General features: G+C 35.6%; 2 protein-coding genes across 2 annotated transcripts in view; one reads left to right on the top strand and one right to left on the bottom strand.

The window, feature by feature from the left end:
- The window catches only part of LOC136037674 (methionine synthase reductase-like), a gene marked incomplete at its 3' end in the record, with an annotated part of 463,030 nt that overhangs the window by 205,805 nt on the left and 235,082 nt on the right, over positions 1-22,143 (bottom strand).
- The window catches only part of LOC136037672 (myosin-6-like), a 205,736-nt gene that overhangs the window by 131,587 nt on the left and 52,006 nt on the right, over positions 1-22,143 (top strand). The window contains exon 1 of the mRNA XM_065720409.1: positions 7,484-7,582. The gene's annotated coding sequence lies outside the window, so the exon portion shown is untranslated. Of the gene's footprint in view, positions 7,583-22,143 lie in introns of the transcript that reaches the window.

Here is a 22,143-nt window from a genome sequence, read left to right as displayed (position 1 = left end):
CTTTTATGATTCAGGGGTCATTCTTAATGAATTGGGACAAAATTTAAGCTTTAGTTTAAAGAGCGAGGTACTGACGAGGGGCGAACCCCCTCGTATATGTAATAAGAACATGAGAATATAAAAGTTCTTTACGTAAGCTAATTTATAAGTTACGTATATCTTTTACTTATAAAAAGATTCCTAAAAAATTAAAAGTTCTAGTTGCCATTTTAATTAACCGCTCTTCTTTTCTCAAAATCATTCGATCAAAATTATGAGAAAGCCATTTAGCCAAAAAAAAATAAACATACAAATTTCATTTTAATTATTCCTTTGCGAAAAGCCAAAATCAAAACATGCATTGATTCAAAAACGTTCAGAAATTAAATAAATAAAAACAAGTTTTGTTAAATGAAAGTATGGAGCGACATTAAAGCTTAAAACAAACAAAAATTATTCTGTGTATGAAAGGGGCTTTTCTTACTCAACCCTCTGCTCTTTACGCTAAAGTTTTTTACTTTTTTAAAATGTAGAGTTAAGAGAAAGCATCAAACTTTAGCGTAAAGAGCGGGGGATGAGAAGGAAAAGCCCCTTTCATATACGGAGTAATTTCTGTTCGTTTTAAGTTTTAATGTCGCTCCTTACTTTCATTTAAAAAAACTTGTTTTTATTTATTTAATAAAGAAAAGAGAATGTGGTGTAATCAATTATGACTCTATGAGATCACCTGAGACGCAATGGACTTATTACTTCAATGATCCTAAGTATTCATTTGTAGAGTTTTATGATTCTATTGTAATTCAACCTTGAAATGAAATAGTCAATCATTTAAAGACATAAAATAAGAAAAATCATTCTACTCAAGTCAAAAATTTTAACGATGTGAATTGTGGTAATTTGTGTGTTGATTACATAAAAAGAAGATTTAAGAGAATGAATTCACAGAATTTTGCTTAAGTTTATTTTCAAATTTAAATGGAAGAAGATATAGAAAAGAGATTATTTTTTTACCGTAGAAATTTTGAATATTATGAAAATGTTAGTAATGCTTTCTTAGTATCCAAATTTATATTCAGTGTATCAGACATATCTGCTTTTGCTTTGCTCCTTCTTGCGTCTGTAAGTCTTGGGAAATTTCTTATGTAAATACTTGAAAAATATCTAAGAATAGTAGAAAGAGAGGCAAAGTATAAAACTGCTTATTCGTTCTATTTAGAATTGCTTGCAATGTATAAGTCAGGTGAATTGTTCCACGAGGAAAAAATTAAACAATAAATTGAATTTCGCGAAACAAAAAAAAAATTTGTAAAAAGTATTAGCTCAACTAGTAGTGTAATTTTTGGTGATTTTGTTGGCTAACTGATATAATCAGTCTTAAAAGTTATTAAATAAAAAAAACAAGTTTTTTTAACTGAAAGTAAGGAGCGACATTAAAACTTAAAACGCACAGAAATTACTTCGTATATGAAAGAGGCTGCTTCCTCATCAACGCCCCGCTGTTTACGCTAAAGTTTGACTCTTTCTCTCAATTCTTCTTTTTAAAACAGTAAAAAACTTTAGCGTAAAGAGCAGGGCGTTGATGAGGAAGCAGCCTCTTTCATATACGAAGTAATTTCTGTGTGTTTTAAGTTTTAATGTCGCTCCTTACTTTCAGTTAAAGAAACTTGTTTTTTTTTTATTTAATTTCTGAACGTTTTTGAATCAATGCATGTTTTGATTTTGGCTCTCCGCAGAGGAATAATCAAAACGAAATTTGCATATTTTTTTTTTTGTTTTTGGCTCAATGGCTTTCTCATAATTTTGATCGAATGATTTTCAGAAAAAAAGAGCAGGGGACGAAGCCTAGTTGCCCTCCGATTTTTTGGTTAATTAAAAAGGCAACCAGAACTTTTAATTTTATACGAATCTTTTTATTGGTAAAAGATTTACGTAACTTATAAATTAGCTTACATAAAGAACTTTTGTATTCTCATGTTTTTATTACATATATGAGGGGATTCGCATCATCGTCAGTACCTAGCTCTTTACACTAATGCTTATATTTTATCCCAATTCATTAAGAATGACCCCCTGAATCACAAAAGCCGTAGAATAAGTAGTTGAAATTACTAAAAATACTTTAGCGTAAAGAGCGAGGTATTAGAAGAAGATGAGCCCCTCATATTGGTAATAATTTCTGTTTGTTTTAAGTTTTATTGCTGTTCCTTACTTCCAGCTGAAAATGCTTTTTCACATTTATTTTTTAATTGTTTTTTTTTAATAATGCTAGTAAATCCTGGTCTCCCTTCATGGAAATTTTCTTCTCCCATTACAAATTCTCGTAGGAAAGTTCCCCCAGCATATCCCTCTCTTCTCAACCCCTCCCCCAAACCAAAAAAATCCTCCTGAAAACGCCTGTATACTTCCCAATAACCATTACTATATGTAAGCACAGGTCAAAGTTTGTAACTTGTTGCCCCTCCCACGGGGACTGTGGAGGAGTAAGTCGTCCCCAAAGACATAGTTATAAGGTTTTTCGACTACGCTAAATAAAATGGCTATCTCAGAATTTTGATCCTTTGACTTTGGGAAAATAACTAGCGTGGGAGGGGGCCTAGGTACCTCCCATTTTTTTTGGTCACTTAAAAAGGGCACTAGAACTTTTCATTTCTGTTAGAATGAGCCCTCTTGCAATATTCTAGGACAACTGGGTCGATACGATCACCCCTGGGAAAAAAAAACAAATAAACACGCATCCGTGATCTGCCTTCTGGCAAAAAATTCAAAATTCCACATTTTTGTAGATAGGATCTCGAAACTCCTACAGTAGGGTTTTCTGATACGCTGAATCTGATGGTGTGATTTTCGTTAAGATTCTATGACTTTTAGGGGGCGTTTTCCCCTATTTTCCAAAATAACGCAAATTTTCTCAGGCTTGTAACATTTGATAAGGGTCGATTCATCTAAATAGTATCCGAAATAGTAAAAAACAAAGTTTTCATGACAAAAGACACGTAAGAGAATCAAATTTTTATACTGATTTGAAATATATAAAGTTCATGCCATCGAAAATTGCCAACCTGAGAAAACTCCCCCAAGAGGGGAATCCTCCCCTTAAAGCTTCGGGAAATCTTAAGGAAAATCATACCATTAGATTCAGCCTATTCGAAAATCCTAATATTAGAAACTGTGGAAAATCATCGGAGTAAGATTTGCAGTGATGCTGACACCTCTGTTGAAAATTGCTGCATTACAACAACTGAACCCCGTTGGTGAATATTTGGGAATGACAATACAATTTTTCTCTCTTCAGGTAAAATTTCTTCTCTGCTTTTGAGACCCCTTGGCCCAAATACTTAAGAACCTAAATTTTAAACCGAATGAATAAAATTCATTGGCTGTTTGTCAGACACCATTTCCAGGGGCACGTTCCCCAACTTATCTTTTTACATTAAAATACCCTCGTCCAGGGGTTTTATAAGTGTACATGTCAAACCTATCAGAGAAAAAATTTGTTCAGCCTATTCTTGGACCAGCTTATACCCCCCGCTTTTCGATAAAAAGATGTGACATCGACTCGATCCATGAAACGTTCATTGAAAATTTCAATCTCATCAGAAAATAAAAACTTCGGTTCAATTTTTAGCTCAATTTGCGGGGTGCTGACGTCGCAGTTTGAAAAAAAAAACAGAAATAATATGCGGGGGCCCTTGTAAAAAACATTTGTTTACGATTTTAATTATTGGGCATACCAAAATTTGCTTCTATACATACATATACATATATATATATATATATATATATATATATATATATATATATATATATATATATATATATATATATATATATATATATATATATATATATATATATATATATATATATATATATATATATATAAATATATATATATATATATATATATATATATATATATAAAAATTGTCTCATTTGGGTATATATATAAATATATATATATATATATATAAATATATATGTATATATTTATATATATATAAATATATATATAAATATATATGTAATAAATATATATATAATACATATATGTAATACATAAATATATAAATATATATGTAAATTGGGTCCCATTGTCTCAATGACGAAGAGCTGTAGCTTTTAAAACTTCAGAAAAAATGAAAAGTTTTCTGGTCTTTTTTTGGAACCTTTTTCGTTTTAATTCCTTTTCCGGCGAAACAAATTATACTTTTAATTCCTTTTTTGTTTGGTCTTTTGGTTGCTTGGCTCAAGATCTTATTGATGCTAGTTTCAAGCTAGTAGAAAAAAATATAAGTACATTTCAGGGATCTCTTTTTAGAGTGTCTGTTCCCCCTATCCAAGTATTTTTGCCTAATATGGGACCTCAAGAAATTGTGGCTATTGTTCTCCAATCTTTCGTTAAAAACCTTGTATACCCTTTATTGGACCTCATTTTGGGCAAATAAATGTTTTCTTCACATTTGTTTAAGTGGTAGTCTAATTCCTCTTAGCTTAAGAACTAGTACATGGGTTTTAAGCAAAAAAAGAAAGTTTTTTTCATATAAAAAAAAGTAAAGAATCTATTGTGGAGGTTTCAAGCTCCTTTCTGCAAAAATGAGAACTTTTATAGCACTTTTTTCCTAGAAAAAAAATCAGGGATGCCTGATTCTTTGTTTGTTTTTTCCAAGGGTGATTGTGGCAACCCAGTGGTCTTAGAACACCGGGAGAGGGCCCATTAGAACGGATTATGAAAGTTCTAGCGCTTTTTAGAAGTCGAAAAAAATAATAGGGGGGGGGACAAGAAGGCTTAAAGAAACTTAAAGAAAGGTCTTTAAGTTTGCCCATAAAAATTGGGCAAATAAAATTTGCCCATAGTTTACGTATAGTATTTTGTACGAGTAATTATGCATTTATTTTGGATGGAATTTTCCATTGAGTTAATTTTCCAGTGCAAACTTTACACACGGGAAATTCGTAAGGATTCCGATACGAAATTCTTCCTATGTAGTGCTTCTTCTTTGCCGACTCAATTTTAAGTGTGGATACATTAAAAGTAATTGCTCGGGGTAAATTATTACCATAAATGAATTGTATTGATGATTTATTTGTGAAGAGGAGGAATTTTTCAATTGAGGTGGAGCCAGATTTCCTAGTAATATTTGAAATCGATCTGACACTAAATAAAAGAAAGTTTTTTCAACCGATAGTAAGAAGAACTTAACTTTAGAAAAACATTAAAAGTTAAAAACAAACAGAAATTATTGTTTAAATTAAGGTTTTTCCTTCCTCAAATCTTCACTCTTTATACTAACACTTGAGTTTTGTCTCATTCTTTAAAACGACTCCCGAAACATAAGATTCGTTTAATTAGAACAATAACGAGCTTTTTTAAAAGTACTAAGAACCTTAGTGCGAATTGAGATGTGTCGAGGAAGGATTGAAACCCTCCCCCCCCCCTCACAAACGTTACATTAAATTATGTTCCTCTTAAGTTTTATTGTCGTTCTTTTCTTTTACTTCAAAAAAACTCATTTTTAAAATTTAATGATCCATTGAAAACAACAAGCATCGAAAACAATCAAGCTGTAGGCTTAATTTTCAAACAAACCTACTGCTGTAACTTACTTCAGAGGGCCAACATACTTACACCCTTGGATTAATTAGCTTTAAATGTATCCTTTCATTATAGTAATTGCAAATGTCCTTAATTTTTTCCAAAAGGTCATCAGTTAGTTCGTAGAATTATTATAATACCATTGTGAATTTTACTTGTTTTACCAAAAAGGAAAGTCCTTTGTATCTAAAAATTCTTCATGATCTGATTTCCTAGAATGCATAGGAATTGCCACTTTCTTCTCAAATTCACTAGTGTAATTTTCAAACAGTTCGTGGTGTTAGTAAACTGTTAGTAAACAGCCACCCGGCTCATTAGCATTCAAAACTCTAAAAAACAGAATTTTGATACCAATAGATGCATCAAAATAATTCAATTTTTGTGCAGTTTTAAATATATAAATAGTTTTAAATAGTTTTTAAATATATGTAGTTTTTAAAGTTTAATCTTACCAATAAAAAGTTATGAGCCTGAGAAAATTTATCATATTTTCGATAAAAGGAGAAAACACCCCGTAAAAGTCACTAATGGTGTAAATTCACAAAAAAACATTAAGCTTACCAGAAAACACTATTGTAATAGTTTCAAGCTCCTATCTCTAAAAATGTGAAATTTGTATTTTTTGCCTGAAGGAAGATCACGGATACGTGTTTATTTGTTTTTTTTCCAAGAAGTGATTGTATTGACCCAGTTGTCCTAGAATGTCACGAGAGGGCTCATTCTAACAAAAATTTAAAGTTCTATTGCCCTTTTTAAGTAACCAAAATTGCTGCACAGCTAGGCCATCTTCCAGACTCATTTTTGCCAGAGTCAGTGGATAAAATTTTTTGAAGATAGTCTTATTGGTCAGGATAGTTTAAAGATCTAATAACCTTCTCTTTGTAGACGACTTAATTTCCCATAGTCACCGGGGGTAGGGCTGTAAGTTAGGAACTTTGCCCATTATTTACATATAGTATTGGTTATTGGGAAGTATACAGAAGTTTTCAGGGGTGATTTTTTCGGTTGGTTATGAGGGGGCTGTTGAGATCGGGTGACATGGGAGGATCTTTTCATGCAGGAATTTATCTTGGAGGGAAAGAGTTTCCATGAAAGGGGTGCTGGTCTTCCCGCATTATTAAAAAAATGAAATTAAATAAAAAACGTGTTTTTTTCAGCTGAAATTAGGGAGCAACATTAACACTTAAAACGGTAGAAATTATTACGTATTTGAGGAGGATGGTTCTGTCCTCAATACCTCGCTCTTTAAGCTGAAGTATCTTTAGTTTTTTCAAAATAGCTATTAATTAAACAGTATTTCTGTTTAAGGGGTCATTCTTAAAGAATCGGAACAAAATTTTAACTTTAGTGTAAGACCGAGGTATTTACGAGGTGGTGCCTCATATACATAATAAAAACATGTGAATATAGAAGTTTGTTATGCAAGTTACTCCAAAAATATATATATATTTTTTACTAAGAAAAAGCTCGTAAATAAAATTAGCAGTTCTAGTGCAATTTTAAGTAAGCAAAAAATGAAGGGCAACTAGGTCCCCTCCCCTTCCCCTGTCTCGCAAAATTGTCCGTTCAAAACTTTGAGAAAGCCATTTTGCCAAAAAATTAAAATTAATATGCAAATTTTATTTTATTATTTATGTACGGTGAACCAATGAAACCTGCTTTAATTAATAAAATTTCAAAAACGAAATAAAAAACAAGTTTTTAACTGAAAGTAAGGAGCGACATTAAAACTTAAACGAACAGAAGTTATTCGTTTCTGAAAGTAGTTTTTCCCTCCTCAGTGCCCCCCTCTTTACGCCAAAGTTTTACTGTTTCTCACAGCTCTACTTTTTAAAACAATAAAAAACATATAATTTTCAATATTTTTCTTTTCACCAAATCTTATCAGTAAATAATTTCAGAATGACAACGATAGTTTAAACGATAAAGAAAGCATTTGTTTTTTGCTGTTATCTTTTCCACAGTTTGTTGCTGTCATTTGCATTTGAACTGATTGAGTTGAATTTTCAGGTAACAGAACTTTATAATTTTCGTTGTTATTGGGTAAGATACTAGAATCCAAAGGATTGTTAAGATAATTAGTTTAGGCCGTGTCTTCATTATAGTTTCTTTTCAGGTAGAGTCGTTTGGGCTTTTTTACTTTTTCAGGCAGGCCAAATCTACATTTCTATTTTTTAGAGTTCGAAAAGGCAAATCAGGTGCATTTGAAGTTATTTTTTAAAAAAATGTCTGTTTTTATGATAAAAAAAAATTATTTTATTCGTCCGAGTTTGCCTAAAAAAGCCATAATGAAGACAGATCTCTGGGAAGACTGTGACATGGTTTTTGCCAAACCTGATTTGGCTGTGTTGATTACAGAAAAAGTACAGTAAACTTTATTCTCTTGGAACAAAACACGGTAGTTGTGTTCAGAATGGTACATACTCGAGAAGTAAAATTAGGTGAATCCAAGTGAAATATACCAAAACATGATGAAATAAAAAGGCAAAACAGAAAGAAACAGAACATATTGAGAAACAAAGTTCAAATTAAAAGAATTCAAAACTTTATAGTCTTCTTGAAAAGAAAATGTGTTTTTCTCAAGAAAAAGATCATAAGATATCTTTAGAACACTTGATGAATTTCATATCGAACATTCTAAGAAGATGAGGATTTTTTTCTCAATTCAAATCCCAAATTAATAAAATTCGTAGCTTACATTTAAATTTTTGTGTGGGCTAAAAACAGTGAATAAATATCCTGTTTCAAAGATTAGAATTAGGAGAGAAAAGAAGTGGGTGGGTCGTATTCATGTTTTTACTTTCAAATAAAATTTTTATTTTTATTTTATGTTATTTTGTTTTGTTTTTTAATTTTGAAACATTAAATTAATTACAATGACAAAATAAAACATAATATGAAAAAATTATATTCATAACCGAAATACACACTGACATATATTTTTCTATCTAATTTTCTTTACATATTCAAGCCACTGATAAGTACGTGTTTCCTTGGTACTTATAATCTTGGTAACATTAATATTTAATCATAGATAGGAACATTTTGTAATATCAAACAGTTTGTGGTAGCAAACTGAAAGTAAGGAGCCACCCGGCTCAACAAAAACTGAAAATCTAAAAAAATTCAATTTGATGCCAATAATTAAATCAAAAGAATTGCATTTGTATGCTTTTTTAAATATACAACATTTTTCAAGTTTAGTCTTACTCATCGAAAGTTACGAGCATGAAAAAATTCTCTTTGTTTTAGAAACTAGGGGGAAACATCCCCTGAAAGTCACAGAATCTTAATGAAAATCACACTATAAAATTCAGTGTATCAAAAATCCTACTGTGTAAGTTTCAAGCTCTTACTTGAAAAAGCTCTTACTTCAAGCTCTTACTGACATATATTTTTATATCTAATTTTCTTTACATAGTCAAGCAACTGATAAGTACGTGTTTCCTTGGTTCTTATAATCTTCGTTACATTAATATTTAATCATGGTTAGGAACATTTTATAATATCAAACAGTTCGTGGTAGCAAACTGAAAGTAAGGAGCCACCCGGCTCAACAGTAACTGAAACTCTAAAAAAATTCAATTTGATACCAATAATTAAATCAAAAGAATTGCATTTGTATGCTTTTTTAAATATACAACATTTTTCAAGTTTAGTCTTACTCATCGAAAGTTACGAGCATAAGAAAATTCTCTTTGTTTTAGAAAATAGGGGGAAACATCCCCTGAAAATCACATAATCTTAATGAAAATCACACTATAAAATTCAGTGTATCAAAAATCCTGTTGCATAAGTTTCGAGCTCTTATCTAAAAAGTTTGGAATTTTTTTTTATTTTTGCCGCAAAACAAATCACGGATGTGTGTTTATTTTATTTAATATTTTTCCAGGGGTGACCGTATCGATCCAGGGGTCCTAGAATGTCGCGAGAGATCTCATTCTAACGGAAATTATAAGTTATAATGTACTTTTTAAGTAACCAAAAAATTGGACGGCACCTAGGATCAAAATTTTGAAATATCCATTATTTCAGCATAGTCAAAAGCCTAATAATTATGGTTTTTGGGACGACAGAGTCCCCCTGAGTCCCCATCAAAGGGGCTGCAAGTTACAAGCTTTGACCATTGTTTTCATATAGTAATGTCTATTGGAAAGAGTACAGACGTTTTCAGGGGTACTTTTTGCGTTGAGGCGTGTTCGGGTCGGGGGGATGTAGTTATGTGGGAGGATCTTGCAATGGAGGAATATATAAAGAGGGAAGAAAATTTCCAAGAAGCGTAGAATTTTCTAGCTTATTGAGAAAACTAATTAGAAGATATATATAAAAAAAAGTTTTTTTTTCAGCTGGAAGTAAAGCAAAATAACTGGAAGTACAGTCTCCTCCACAATATATCGCCCTTTACGCTAAATTATTCTTAGTAACTTCGACTATTTATTCTACGGCCTTTGTGAGTAGGGGTCATTCTTATAGAATTGGGACGAAATTCAAGCTATACTATAAAGAACAGTGTATTGACGAGGTAGTAAAACCCCTCATATACATAATAAAATATACGAATATAGAAGTTTGTTACGCAAGTTAATTCATAAATTACGTGTATTTATTGCTAATAAAAACGTCCATAAAAAACAAATAAAAAATTCTAGTCGCCTTTTTAAGTAACCAAAATTGGATTGCAATTAGGCTTCCTCTCCTACCCCTTTTTTTTACCAAAATCGTCCGACCAAAACTATGAGAAAGCCACTTAGTCAATATTGTATTGAACCGATTGCAATCTTTAGTTTGTTTTTTCTCTTAAATATAATTCTTCACAGAAGTATTACTCTTATAGGATATTCAGCCTCTTGTATGGCGATCAGCAATATTTGTATTTCTTTCTCTAGCCAAAGTAGAAGCAAGAATGCAGAACTAAATTTTTCTCAGGATGAGTGGATTGAAGTTTTTATAAGAAATTAACTGTATTATAGTTAACAAGAGCTAAGAGCTCATATAGGAGTTGTGACAAGGTCGGAGGAGCCAAGAGCAAAGAGCCAATAAGGCATGAGCTCTTGCACAGTTAAAAGAATCCATATATTAATTTAAAAGGAAAATAAGAGGCCTGATACCGGTTGGGATTTAAAATAAGAGCTCTGAGACACAAGGTCCATCCAAATATCAAAATTCATGAAGGTCCGATCAGCCACTCGTAAGTTAAAAATACCTAATTTTTTCTCATGTTTCCTCTCCCTTCAGCCCCCCTCCAAATTGTCGAGTCGGGGAAAAAGGACTTCACCAAGTCAATTTCTCCAGGTCATTGACACGTCTTCCAATTTTCATCGACCTAGCACGTCCAGAAGCACCAAACTTGCCAAATCACTGGTACCCCAAACTCCCCTAAAGAGAGTGGATCCAGTCTGGTTACGTTAATCACTTATCTATGACATTTGCTTATTCTACCCACCAAGTTTAATCCCGTTTTTTTATCACTTTAAGCGTTTTCTATGATTTCTTGTTTCCCCCTCCAATCCTTCTCCCAATATTACCATATCTTGCTAGTATTAGGAGCTCTAAGACATGAGTTCCTCCTTTCTATCAAATTTAAAAATACCTTACGAACGGTTAACTGTTCTTAAGTTACTTCAGTTCTTCTAATTTTTCCAAATTAACACCCCCTCCAACTCCCACCATAGAGGGTGGATTCAGTCCAGTTATTTCAATCCCGTATCTAGGACTTATACATATTTTTCCCACCAACTTCCATCGTGATCTGTTTACTCTATGCGTTTTCAATGATTTCCGGTTCGACAACCCCCCCCCCCCCACCCCCCACCCCCAACTCCCCCCAATGACACCAGATCCAGTAAAGATTTAAAATGAGAGATTTGAGTTACGAGTTACTTCTAAGTATGAAGTTTCATTAAGATCCGATCAATCCTTCGTAAGTTAAAAATACCTCATTTTTCTAATTTTTCAGATTTAACCCTCAAAATTGCCTCTGAAAGATATTCAATAAAAAAAAACAAGTTTTTTTTAGCTGAAAGTAAGGAGAGACATTAAAACTTAAAACAAACAGAAATTACTTCGTAAATGAAAGGGGCTGCTTCCTCCTCAATGCCTCGCTCCTTATGCTACAGTTTGACTCTTTCTCCTAACTCTACTTTTTAAAACAGTAAGAAACTTTAGCATAAAGAGCGGGGCGTTGATGAGGAAGCAGCCCCTCTCATATGCAAAGTAATTTCTGTTCGTTTTAAGTTTTAATGTCGCTCCTTACTTTCAGGTAAAAAAAAACTTGTTTTTTTATTTAATTTCCTGACGTTTTTAAATTAATGCATGTTTTGATCTTGGCTCTCCGTACATAAATACTTAAAATAAAATTTGCATATTAATTAATTGCAATTAATCGGAAGACTTTGAGATTAAAGAAGTGAAGGAGGAGGCCTAGTTGCCCTCCAAGTTTTTGACTACTTAAAAAAGCAACTAGAACTTTTAATTTTTTACAAACGTTTTCAGTAAAAAATATATGTAACTTACGAATTAACTTATGTAACGAACTTCTATATTCTTATGTTTAATTACGTATATGAGGGGGTTCAACCCTCATTGATACCTCGCTCTTTACACTAAAGCTTAGATTGTGTCCTAATTCCTTAAGAATGACTTCTGAATCACAAAGGTCGTAGAATAAATAATTGAAATTACTAGAAATACTTTAGCGGAAAGAGTGAGGTATAAAGAGGAGGTAAACCCCTCATATGCGTAATAATTTTTGTTCGTTTTAAGTTTTAATGCTGCTCCTTACTTTCAGTAGAAAAAACTTTTCATATTTATTTTTTCATAGTTTTTTCAAACAAAGCTAGAAAATCCTGCACCCCCTTCATTGAAATTCTCATTTACCATGAGAAGTCTCTCCATGGAAATATTCTCCCACGTAAACCCACCCCCCTCAACTCTCCCTCCTAAACCAGGAAAATCCGATGAAAACGTCTGTACACTTCCCAGTAACCATTACTATATGTAAACACAGGTCAAAGTTTTCAACTTGCAGCCCCTCCCACGGGGGCTGCGGGGGATTAAGTCGTCCCTAAGGACAGTTTATAAAGTTTTCTACTATGGTGAATAAAATGGCTATCTCAGAATTTTGATCTGGTGACTTTGGGGGAAAATTGAGCGTGGAAGGGGGCCTATGTGCCCTTCAATTTTTTTGGTCACTTAAAAAGGGCACTAGAACTTTTAATTTCCGTTAGAATAAGCCCTCTCGTAAGATTCTAGGACCAATTAGTCGATACGATCACCCCTGGGAAAAAAACAACAAAAAAACAAGAAAACAAATAAACACGCATCCGTGATATGTCTTCTGGCAAAAAAAAAATGCAAAATTCCACATTTTTGCAGATATGAGCTTGAAACTTCTACAAAAAGTTTCTCTGATACGCTGAATCTGATGGTGTGATTTTTGTTAAGATTGTATGACTTTTAGGGGGTGTTTCCCCCTATTTTCTAAATTGAGGCATATTTTCTCAGGCTCGTAACTTTTGATGGGTTAACTGATCTTGATCAAACTTGTATATTTAAAATCAGTATCAAATTGCATAAAATGCGATTTTTTTTTTATGTAACCATTGGTATCAAAATTTAATTTTCTAGAGTTTCGGTTACTATTGAGCCGGGTCGCTCCTTACTACAGTTCGTTACAACGAACTGTTTGATTTCTGAAAGATATTGCTTTCAAAAGAACAAAGGGGGGATGTTTTCATGGAATTATATAAAATTTGTTACAGGAGTAAAAAGACCGGGTTTAGGTGTCCCCCTCCCAAAAAAATTATCCCCTGTGGAAGATATTCATCCGTGTTGCTCGTTGGTCTCCAACCAAGTTATAATTAAGATTTTTTAACATGTTAAGAAGAATGAAATTAGAAGACAAAAATATATTTTGCCTATTTTTAAGATTTGACGAAAAGCAGAAAGTGAAGGGGCATGGTGTTATCAGGTACCTTTTAGTGTATCTAATCAACATTTTGAGCTACTCATTCTGTGCTTTCTCTGAGCTGCTTTACTTCACATGGGGGCGAATCTTATCGGGGAATTTTTGACGAGGGTGAATATCCTGTGGGGTAGGAGGGGGGCCTATTTTACATAGTGGGACAAAACAAGTCCCAATTTTTCATCCTAGACAGTTTTCTAAAATGTCCTTAAGATTTTGGTTCCTATATGCTATGTTTTGTTCTTTGCTGCGTAGCAGCTATCGCTACTCGTGAATTAGAATAGAGAGTGAAACACCTTTTGCATTCGAGGGGATCATATCATGAAGAAATTTTCGGATCTAAAGGGCTTTCCTTCTTGACGAAATGAGGAAATATTTCAATGGTATTGTAATAATCCTTAGAACTAACTGACAGCCTTTTGGAAAGAATTGGGAATATTTGCAATTACTATCCTAGTTCTGGTTCAGCAAATGGATACAATTGAGAATAATGAAACCAAGGATATAAGTATGTTGGCCCTCAGAAGCAAGTTACGGCTGTAGGCTAGATAAATAGTCGTATGTTTTAGATTGAATATTAAATTTGAAAATGGTTTTTTCAACAAAAGTAAGGAGCGACACTAGAACTTAAGTGTAACATAAATTAATATGTATGTGGGGGGAGGGGGTTACTCTTTCCTCAACACCTCGCTCTTTAAACATGTGTTTATGGTGTTATTATAGCCTACCTGACCCCAACCCTCGAGAAATGGCACAAAAATTACCATTTTAGTGTCATATGACTCCTGTAGAGGGTGAGGCTTATAAAAAGCACGCACATATAAGAAAGAGCTTATAAATGAGCTATAAAACATCTACCTATAATATTCTGATAGCCAACCAGCCCTAGAAAAAAAACATACATATCAATGCTACCCCCGCAAAAAAGCGATTTTCCTTGTTGTTCAAGGTCAAGGACTGTAATTGTCCCATACAGAGTTTTGGACCATGCTTACTCCTATGGTGCATTTTTCGTTTTTAACACATTTAGCGGTTTCAGGCTTTTCCTCAAAATCACTATAACTTTCTTTTCGCAACAGAATTTAACTTTCAATATAAACCGAAATAAAAATTACCATTCCTGAATCAGTGCCAGATGGCAATGTTTTCGGACTAGAAAGATTCTAGACATTTTTTTTCAAAACATGTCTCTTAAACTTTGGTTCTAGGGGGCTGTGGTTTACTCTTTACTAGGTTGTAGGTACTGTTCAACCATGAATAATGTAAATCATAGGAAATTGAAGTATTTTTAGATCTAGGGTGACCACTGGTTTCTTGTGTACCGGCTTAATCAGGTTTGAACCAATGAAGCTTTTTAAAAAGGTAGTAGTAGACAAAACATTGATTGAAATATGACACATACAAGATATAACAGGAAATACCAGACAATCAAAGAATTCAGGTGGACGGGAGGGGATCCGAAAATGTTATCTTTATTGTCAGTTGCTCTAATTTTATTTGTAACATCAGTCTACTTTGTTAGAGTAAAACTCAGTGCTGTTTCTCGTTTTCTTAAGGGTGGTAATTCTTTATGATTTTTGACGCTTAAAAGGGAACTAGAAGTTTAAATTTCCAGTCTAATAGGCCTTCTTTAGAGTTCACACAACCACCCCATCCTAAAAACCCTATATATCCTAGTACAAACCTTTATATAGCTTACAATCCTTTTCCCTAGACTCTGTGAGATTGTGACAATCCCAAGATCTAGATATGTGATCTTTGATGGTTTTGTTTAAGAAATGGCTATCTTAAAATTTCTACCGGATGCAATTGGAGAAAATATGTTTTGAGTGAGAGGCGAGTCTAGTTGCCTTCTGATCACTTCGACTCTTCAAACAGCCTTAGAACATTTGCTTTCTATTCCGATGAGCCCTCTCCAAAGTTTATACGATCAACATTTTTATGAAAACCATATATGCCCGGTGCATAACTTGCAACCCTTGCCTTGAGTACTGCGGGGGGTTGACAAGTTCATAGATATATTTGCTGGCTTATATATTTTGATTAGATGTATTCAGGGAAATGATGGACGTAGGGGAAGGGGTTCGACAGCCCTTCAATCACTTTTTACTAATAAAAGGGCACTTCACATTGCGATTTCTAATTGAAAAGACTCTTGTCCAAAGTTTCTACGACAATTCCTTCTTTATGTATTGCCCTGCTCTAAAAAAAAATAAATAAAAAAAAAAAAAAAAAAAAAAATCCCCATAGCTCTTTACTGAGGCAGCACTATTTTGCTGCCTAATCCAATGAGCCCTTTAGAACATTTGATTTCTAATCCAATGAGCCCTCTCCAAAGTTTATACGACCAACATTTTTATGAAAACCATATATGCCCCGGTGCATAACTGCCCCTTGCCCCTTAAATTAGGGGGACAAGGTAACCAGCCCTCGACACTTTCCTTACTTTTCTCGTAAGGAAACCACCAGTAAAATGGCTGATAACCTAGTGCAGAATGCAGTACTGAATTTTATCTCAAGAGCTATGATAGCAGGTGTGAAAACAAATGTTTTTACTAGGCGAGGACTTGAGTTTTTCAGCCGTGAAGCGATTTTAGAAGTAGAAGAGATACTCTATCGCAAGTCGGAATTTGGGGAACGTGTAATAAAATACATAAAGGACGAGGATAACTTGATGGACATTACGAAGAAGTTTGCTCGCTGTGCCAAAGAAAAGAGACAGCTTCCTGAGTTCGTTATTTTTGAGCCCCAAGAAGTTCTGGGCTGCAATGAAGAGATCGCTGCTTGTGTAGTGTCCAATATCCAGGAGATGAATTGCAAGTTCAATGGTCTTCTTTACCGTTTGAACCTGAAGGCAACCCTGTTGCTGCTCAAGATAATGAGTCTACTCCTTCCCCTCCGTCTTACTCAGTAATCTTGAAAAAGCATATTCCTACCGTTATCACCGCAGAAGAAAGGAAAAACTTCCTGTCGAATATTGTGGTGATGCTTTGAATGATGACGATTTGAACACCGCCGAGGGAAGTACGAATGGTGCCTCGTAACTAAGAACAGATCTAAAACAGCAGTACTACCAACATCTATTAACAAAAAATCACTTGAAACACTGGCAAGCGTTAAAACTCCCACTTTCATCGGTATGATCAAGTTTGTCCCAGCTGATATTAATGGTGACACGGTTAAGAGAATTATACCGAATTGTGAAAAAGCAGATCAATGTGGCAAAACCAGATCCTTCAAATTGTACTTCTCATCCCACCAGTATCTGAACCACGCCATGAAAAACCCTCCTTAAATTGACTTGGAGCGGTACCCCATCGAGGAATTTATCTTTCTCCCAAAGCGCTGTTTCAACTGCCAGAATTTTGGTCATATTTCTGCTACCTGCTCTTGCCAGGAAATTTGCTCTCGATGCAGAGAAGGACATCATGGCCTTAGCTCCGACCAGTTCTGTGGAAACCCAATAGCATGCGCCCACTGCAAATCAAAACGCCACACTTGTCATTCCTTCAATTGCCCCACAATAATTAAAACCTTCAGTGAGCTGAAGTGGCCCAATATCTAATAGCCCAGCCTGTGTCAAAATTACGTCATGGAACATGAACGGAAGAGTCCCGAACAAACTTGCCATAATTCAAAAATATTGTGCAAACTGTGACATTATGTTTATACAAGAACATATGCTCTCTCCTTACAATATTTCTCTTCTAAAGTTCTCGCACAAACTTACTTTTTACTTTGAGTCCGCAAAAATGCGGTCTTTCGGACGCCCCTCCGGTGGTTTGGCAATTATTTGCCACCCGTATATTGAAAGTAAGGTGTTGTTTACGCATGATCACTTCTTGGCTATATCTTCCGGCATTATCGCATTCTTCAACGTATATCTCCCTACAAACTACCATGATGACAAATCGGAGCGAGAGTTTATGAACGCAGTTCACGAACTAGCGAAGTGCCTGAAGTCTGTGGCCCAGAGAGATTTGCAATTTGTAGTCATGGGGGACTTCAACTGCAACCTGCTTGACAGCACGTTTGCCCGTAGTCAGCTTTTAAGCGCCATCTTTGATGAAAAACTTACCATCCTGCCAAAAGAAATTGATTACTCATTCGTTCATAATTCTGGTTCCGTTTCAAACATTGACCATGCAGCCTGATCTAAGAAAATTAATGGATGTGTAACTGTTCTAAAAGACGCTGTCTTGGCTGATCACTTACCCCTACTAGCATCTTTAAGGATAAAGCCAGCTCTGCGTCAACCCAAGAACGACAAGAGGAAAGTAGTAAGTGAATGGGACAAAATTAATACTTCTTTTTATCATCAGGTGCTGAACTCACTTCTTGTAAAGATACTAATCCCCATCCATTTACTCCAAGTGAACTCAAATTTTGATCCTGCGGATGCAAGAGTACTCACCAATATATTTTGTGCTGAGATTACTCACTCGCTTCTCGTAGCTGAAAAAAAGCAGTTCCTACCAGAAAGGTTAAAATGAAAACAGAAATTCACAAATTCTTGCAAAATTCGGCCCTAGTTAAGTGTTGCAACGATACTAAGTTTTGGTTTAGAATCTGGCAAGATTGTGAAAGGCCCAAATCCGGTCCTGATACTCCTCCAGAATCGTAAGTGACCCAAAACTAAACTAGAAAGCCCGGCTGAGCGAACCGGTCGCCGGAAAACCCCATGATTCGATTAGCAAAAAAGATTGGTAATCGTACCTTTCCAACGAATTCAGTGCCCCCGACCCAAATACGTCTAATCCCTTCACAAACCGGCTAGAATCGGTATTATCCAGCCATTATGTCCCTGATTTTGTTATTACTTACAGAAGCGTACATGAAGCTATTTTAAAGCTGAAGAAGAAACATTCCCGTGATGTAGACGAACTGTGCGCGCTAAATATGCTACACGGTACTACTATGCTTATTGAATATCTGACGCTGCTATTCCAGATTATTTTCACTACTGGTATAGTGCCTGACTCTTTTTGTGTCGGTTTGCTTTTGCCCATCCTTAAAAAAGGGAAACCAACAGACCAATGCTCTTTGTACAGGCCAATAACTGTTGCTCCAGTGCTCTGTAAAGTTCTAGAGATCTTAGTCTCAAAAGGAATTCAATGTTCGTGCCGAATGCCTGACCACCAGTTCGGTTTCCGACCGGGTCTGGGTTGTGCTCACGCTCTATTCAGTCTTGTCGCTATTTTAGCAGATTCTCACGAATCTTATGACCTTATAGTGATTGGTTCTTTTGATGTGAGTAGAGCGTTTGATTCGTCGATTCAGGCTCAGGCCCTTTTAGCCGCTTACCAGCAAGGTGTAAACCTCCGTGTCACTAGCGTACTGTACGATATCTTTTACCGTTTAAAAACGCTTATAAAAATAGGTAACTGCATCACATCAGTGGTTGTTCCAGTAAAGAAAGGTGTCCACCAGGGTTCATTATTATCCCCAAGTTTGTACAATACCTTACCTTAGATCTTAGATCCTCCTGAGCCATCGGTGGCGCATAGGGCGTCGACCAAGTCTCTCCCTTCATCACGAAGCTGTGCGGCTGCAGTGATATCTTCCCATTGCGGAGTGAGGGAAATTTTTTTCTTTTTTAGGTCCCGATCATACTGCCTCCGCAGTGTGTGTTTTGGTCGGCCTCGTCTTCGTCTTCCTTCAGGCTGCCATTGATACACTCTTGAGGGAAGTCTGTCTTCGGGCATGCCTAGAACATGACCCAAATATGTCCATCTTCGTTTCTTCAAAACTTCGGTCACTATGGGCTGGCTTGTTTTCAGCCGGATTTCACTATTGGTAATTTTCTGATGCCAGCTGATTTTGAGGATCCTTCGAAGGCAAATGTTTTCGAATCCAAGGATACATTTCTCAAATTGTTGGTTGAGTTTCCAAGATTCACTGGCGTACATCAATATAGACAACACATTACTGTTGAAAATGCGCAATTTTAAGCGAAGTGAGTATTTGTTGCTTCTCCAAATTGGTGTTAGTCTTATAAAGGTGCCTGATGCTTGTCCAACCCTTCTCTTGATTTCAAATGTTACATCGCCAGTTTTTTCTATCCAGCATCTTAAGTATTTAAATTTTTGGACCTGTTCAACAGATTTATCGGAGCATTGAAGAGTTAGGGGGGAGCCAGATGTGGACATACTTTTTGATTTATCAACGTTGATCGACAATCCCACCTCTAGGGCTTTTTCTGAGATTTCATCAAATAGCATCTGTAATCGATCTTTGGCGTCTTCTAGTAGTACTATATCATCTGCAAAGTCAAGATCTGCGAGTCGTTTCTTGTTGACGTTTACTCCATAGCCCGTAGACTGTCTGTGTACGTAGTCCATAACTTTTATAAATAAAAGTGGTGATAATACACATCCTTGCTTGACACCAGTCATGATTTTGAAGTATCTTGTAACACCGTCTTCTGTTCGAACACAGCATTCTGTTTCTTTGTACAGGGCGATAATCAGTTCTACTATCTTGGGGGGTATTCCGTAGTATTTGAGGATTTTTCATAAGATTTCTCGGTCAACCGAGTCAAAGGCCTTTTCTAAGTTAATGAAAAGAAGATATAGTTTTTATTCCATTCCTTTGAGTCGTTAACCAGCATTCTCAGTGTGAAAATTAGGTCTGCACATGATCTTCCAGGTCGGAAGCCGTGTTGTTCATCACGAAGATATTGGTTCAGTTTCTGCTGTAGGCGTTGTAATATAATAATTGAGAAAAGTTTACTAGGTATCGACATTATGTTAATACCTCCCCAGTTGCCAAAAACAAGCGCATCGCCTCTTTTGAAGAGCCTAATAATGGTTCCTTTCGTCCAGTCACTTGGCACTTTCTGTTCGCTCCATATCTGAGTTAGTAGCTCAACCCAAAGTGTCATGCAGTCGCAGACTGAAGTTTTCAGCATCTCAGATTTAATGCCATCTACTCATGGCATTCTTCCGTTCCTTAGCTTTCTGACAGTAGCAATGATTTCTTCTGGAGACGGTGGTTCTTCATTTACATTAAGAATCATAAATGGAGTGTCAGGAATTAGATCTTGGTCATTTATTCTCGGTCTATTTAGTAGGTTCTCGAAGTGGGTTGCCCACCTCTCGTCAATCATCAAAGGGTCTGTCAAAAGGGCTTCATTCTCTTCCTTTACTAGATCTTCCTGTTAGGTTTGACTCCAATCATCTCTTTAGTTAATCTAGAGACTATTTTCGAATCTCCCTTCTTTGCTGCTTCTTCCGCCAAAGCTGCTTTCTGTTCAATAAACTGCCTCTTGTCAAACCGGGCACTCTTGTTTGTCTGTTTCTCTATATGAGACTTGCAGAACAATTTATTCAGATGCGTCCGAGGCCGCCATAATGGAGAGTTTGGCCGATTTTCTTGCATCAATTAGTTTCCAGGTTCGTCCGGAAATCCATCTTTCTTTCTTTTTCTTCTTATTGCCTGATTTCTCCTCTGCAGCATCTCTCTACGTGGTTTTAAGTTTCTCCCACTTGCGTTCGACATAAGCCCTTGGTTATAATTCCGATTGCAGGGCTTCAAATCTATTTGAAAGTTCTAATTGGAACATTCGTGCTGTTTCCTTGTCGTTCAGTTTCTCAACGTTGAAGGGTTATGTTGTCGGTTTATTGTTTTTCTGTGTCGCTTTTAACTTTAGATGGATCTTAGGAACCATGAGGCTTTGGTCTGAGTGTATATCAGCGCCTTTGCAGCCTCTCACGTCGACTCTTCCGCCATTTGCGTGAAAAAAGGTGGTGATCAATTTCATTGCACGTTCGGCCATCTGGTAAAGTCCATGTATATTTGTGAATGGCCTTGTGTTGAAACAATGTACCTTCTATGACAAGGTCGTTGTTCAGGGCGAAGCCGACAAGTTGCGATCCGTTTTCGTTCATATCACCTATTCCATGTTGTCCCATGACTTCAGGAAAGTAATTGTGACAAGATCCTACTTTCGCATTGACAACACTTACGACACATATGATATCGTGTCTAGGAATTTCTGCAACAACACTTTGTAGTGTTTTATAAAAGTTGTCTTTCTCTATTTCATCCGCTTCGTTAGTTGGTGCATAGCAGGCAACGATTGAGAGTTTTCCACGAGCTGACCAAAATCGTGTGTAAATAATTCTTTCGTTTACAGGTGTCCATTTTAGTATCGCTCGTCTAGCTGTGGGTGACATCAGTACACCCACACCTGCTTGGCGTCTGTTTTCATGTCCGCTGTATGCGAGGACGTAGCCATCTTGTAGGGGTTCCATCCCGCTACCAAGCCATCTAGTTTCACTAATGGCTGTTATTTCTATATTGTACTGTATCACTTCTTTCAGTATCTGTTCAGTTTTGAGATTTGGCTCATCGTTCTCACATTCCAAAATCCGAGCTTCAGTTGTTGCTTTGTAGTCAAAAATCGGGTCCAGAGGCATGCTGAGGTTGTTAGGGAAGTAGTAGTCATATCCGAGGCTAAAGTCGACGATTCAGTTGCTGATTTCTTTTTGCAGGTACAAGTAGCAAGCCTATCGCCCAACCCTCTTCCTTTCGCAACCGGACTTGGGACCGGCTATGGTGTAAGTTTGTACAATAACAGTGTTTTAAATGCCCAGGCTTGTGTAAA

This window comes from Artemia franciscana, chromosome 17 (assembly GCF_032884065.1).
Source record: "Artemia franciscana chromosome 17, ASM3288406v1, whole genome shotgun sequence".
Classification (NCBI taxonomy): domain Eukaryota; kingdom Metazoa; phylum Arthropoda; class Branchiopoda; order Anostraca; family Artemiidae; genus Artemia; species Artemia franciscana.
This window is presented reverse-complemented; position numbering and strand designations above follow the sequence as displayed.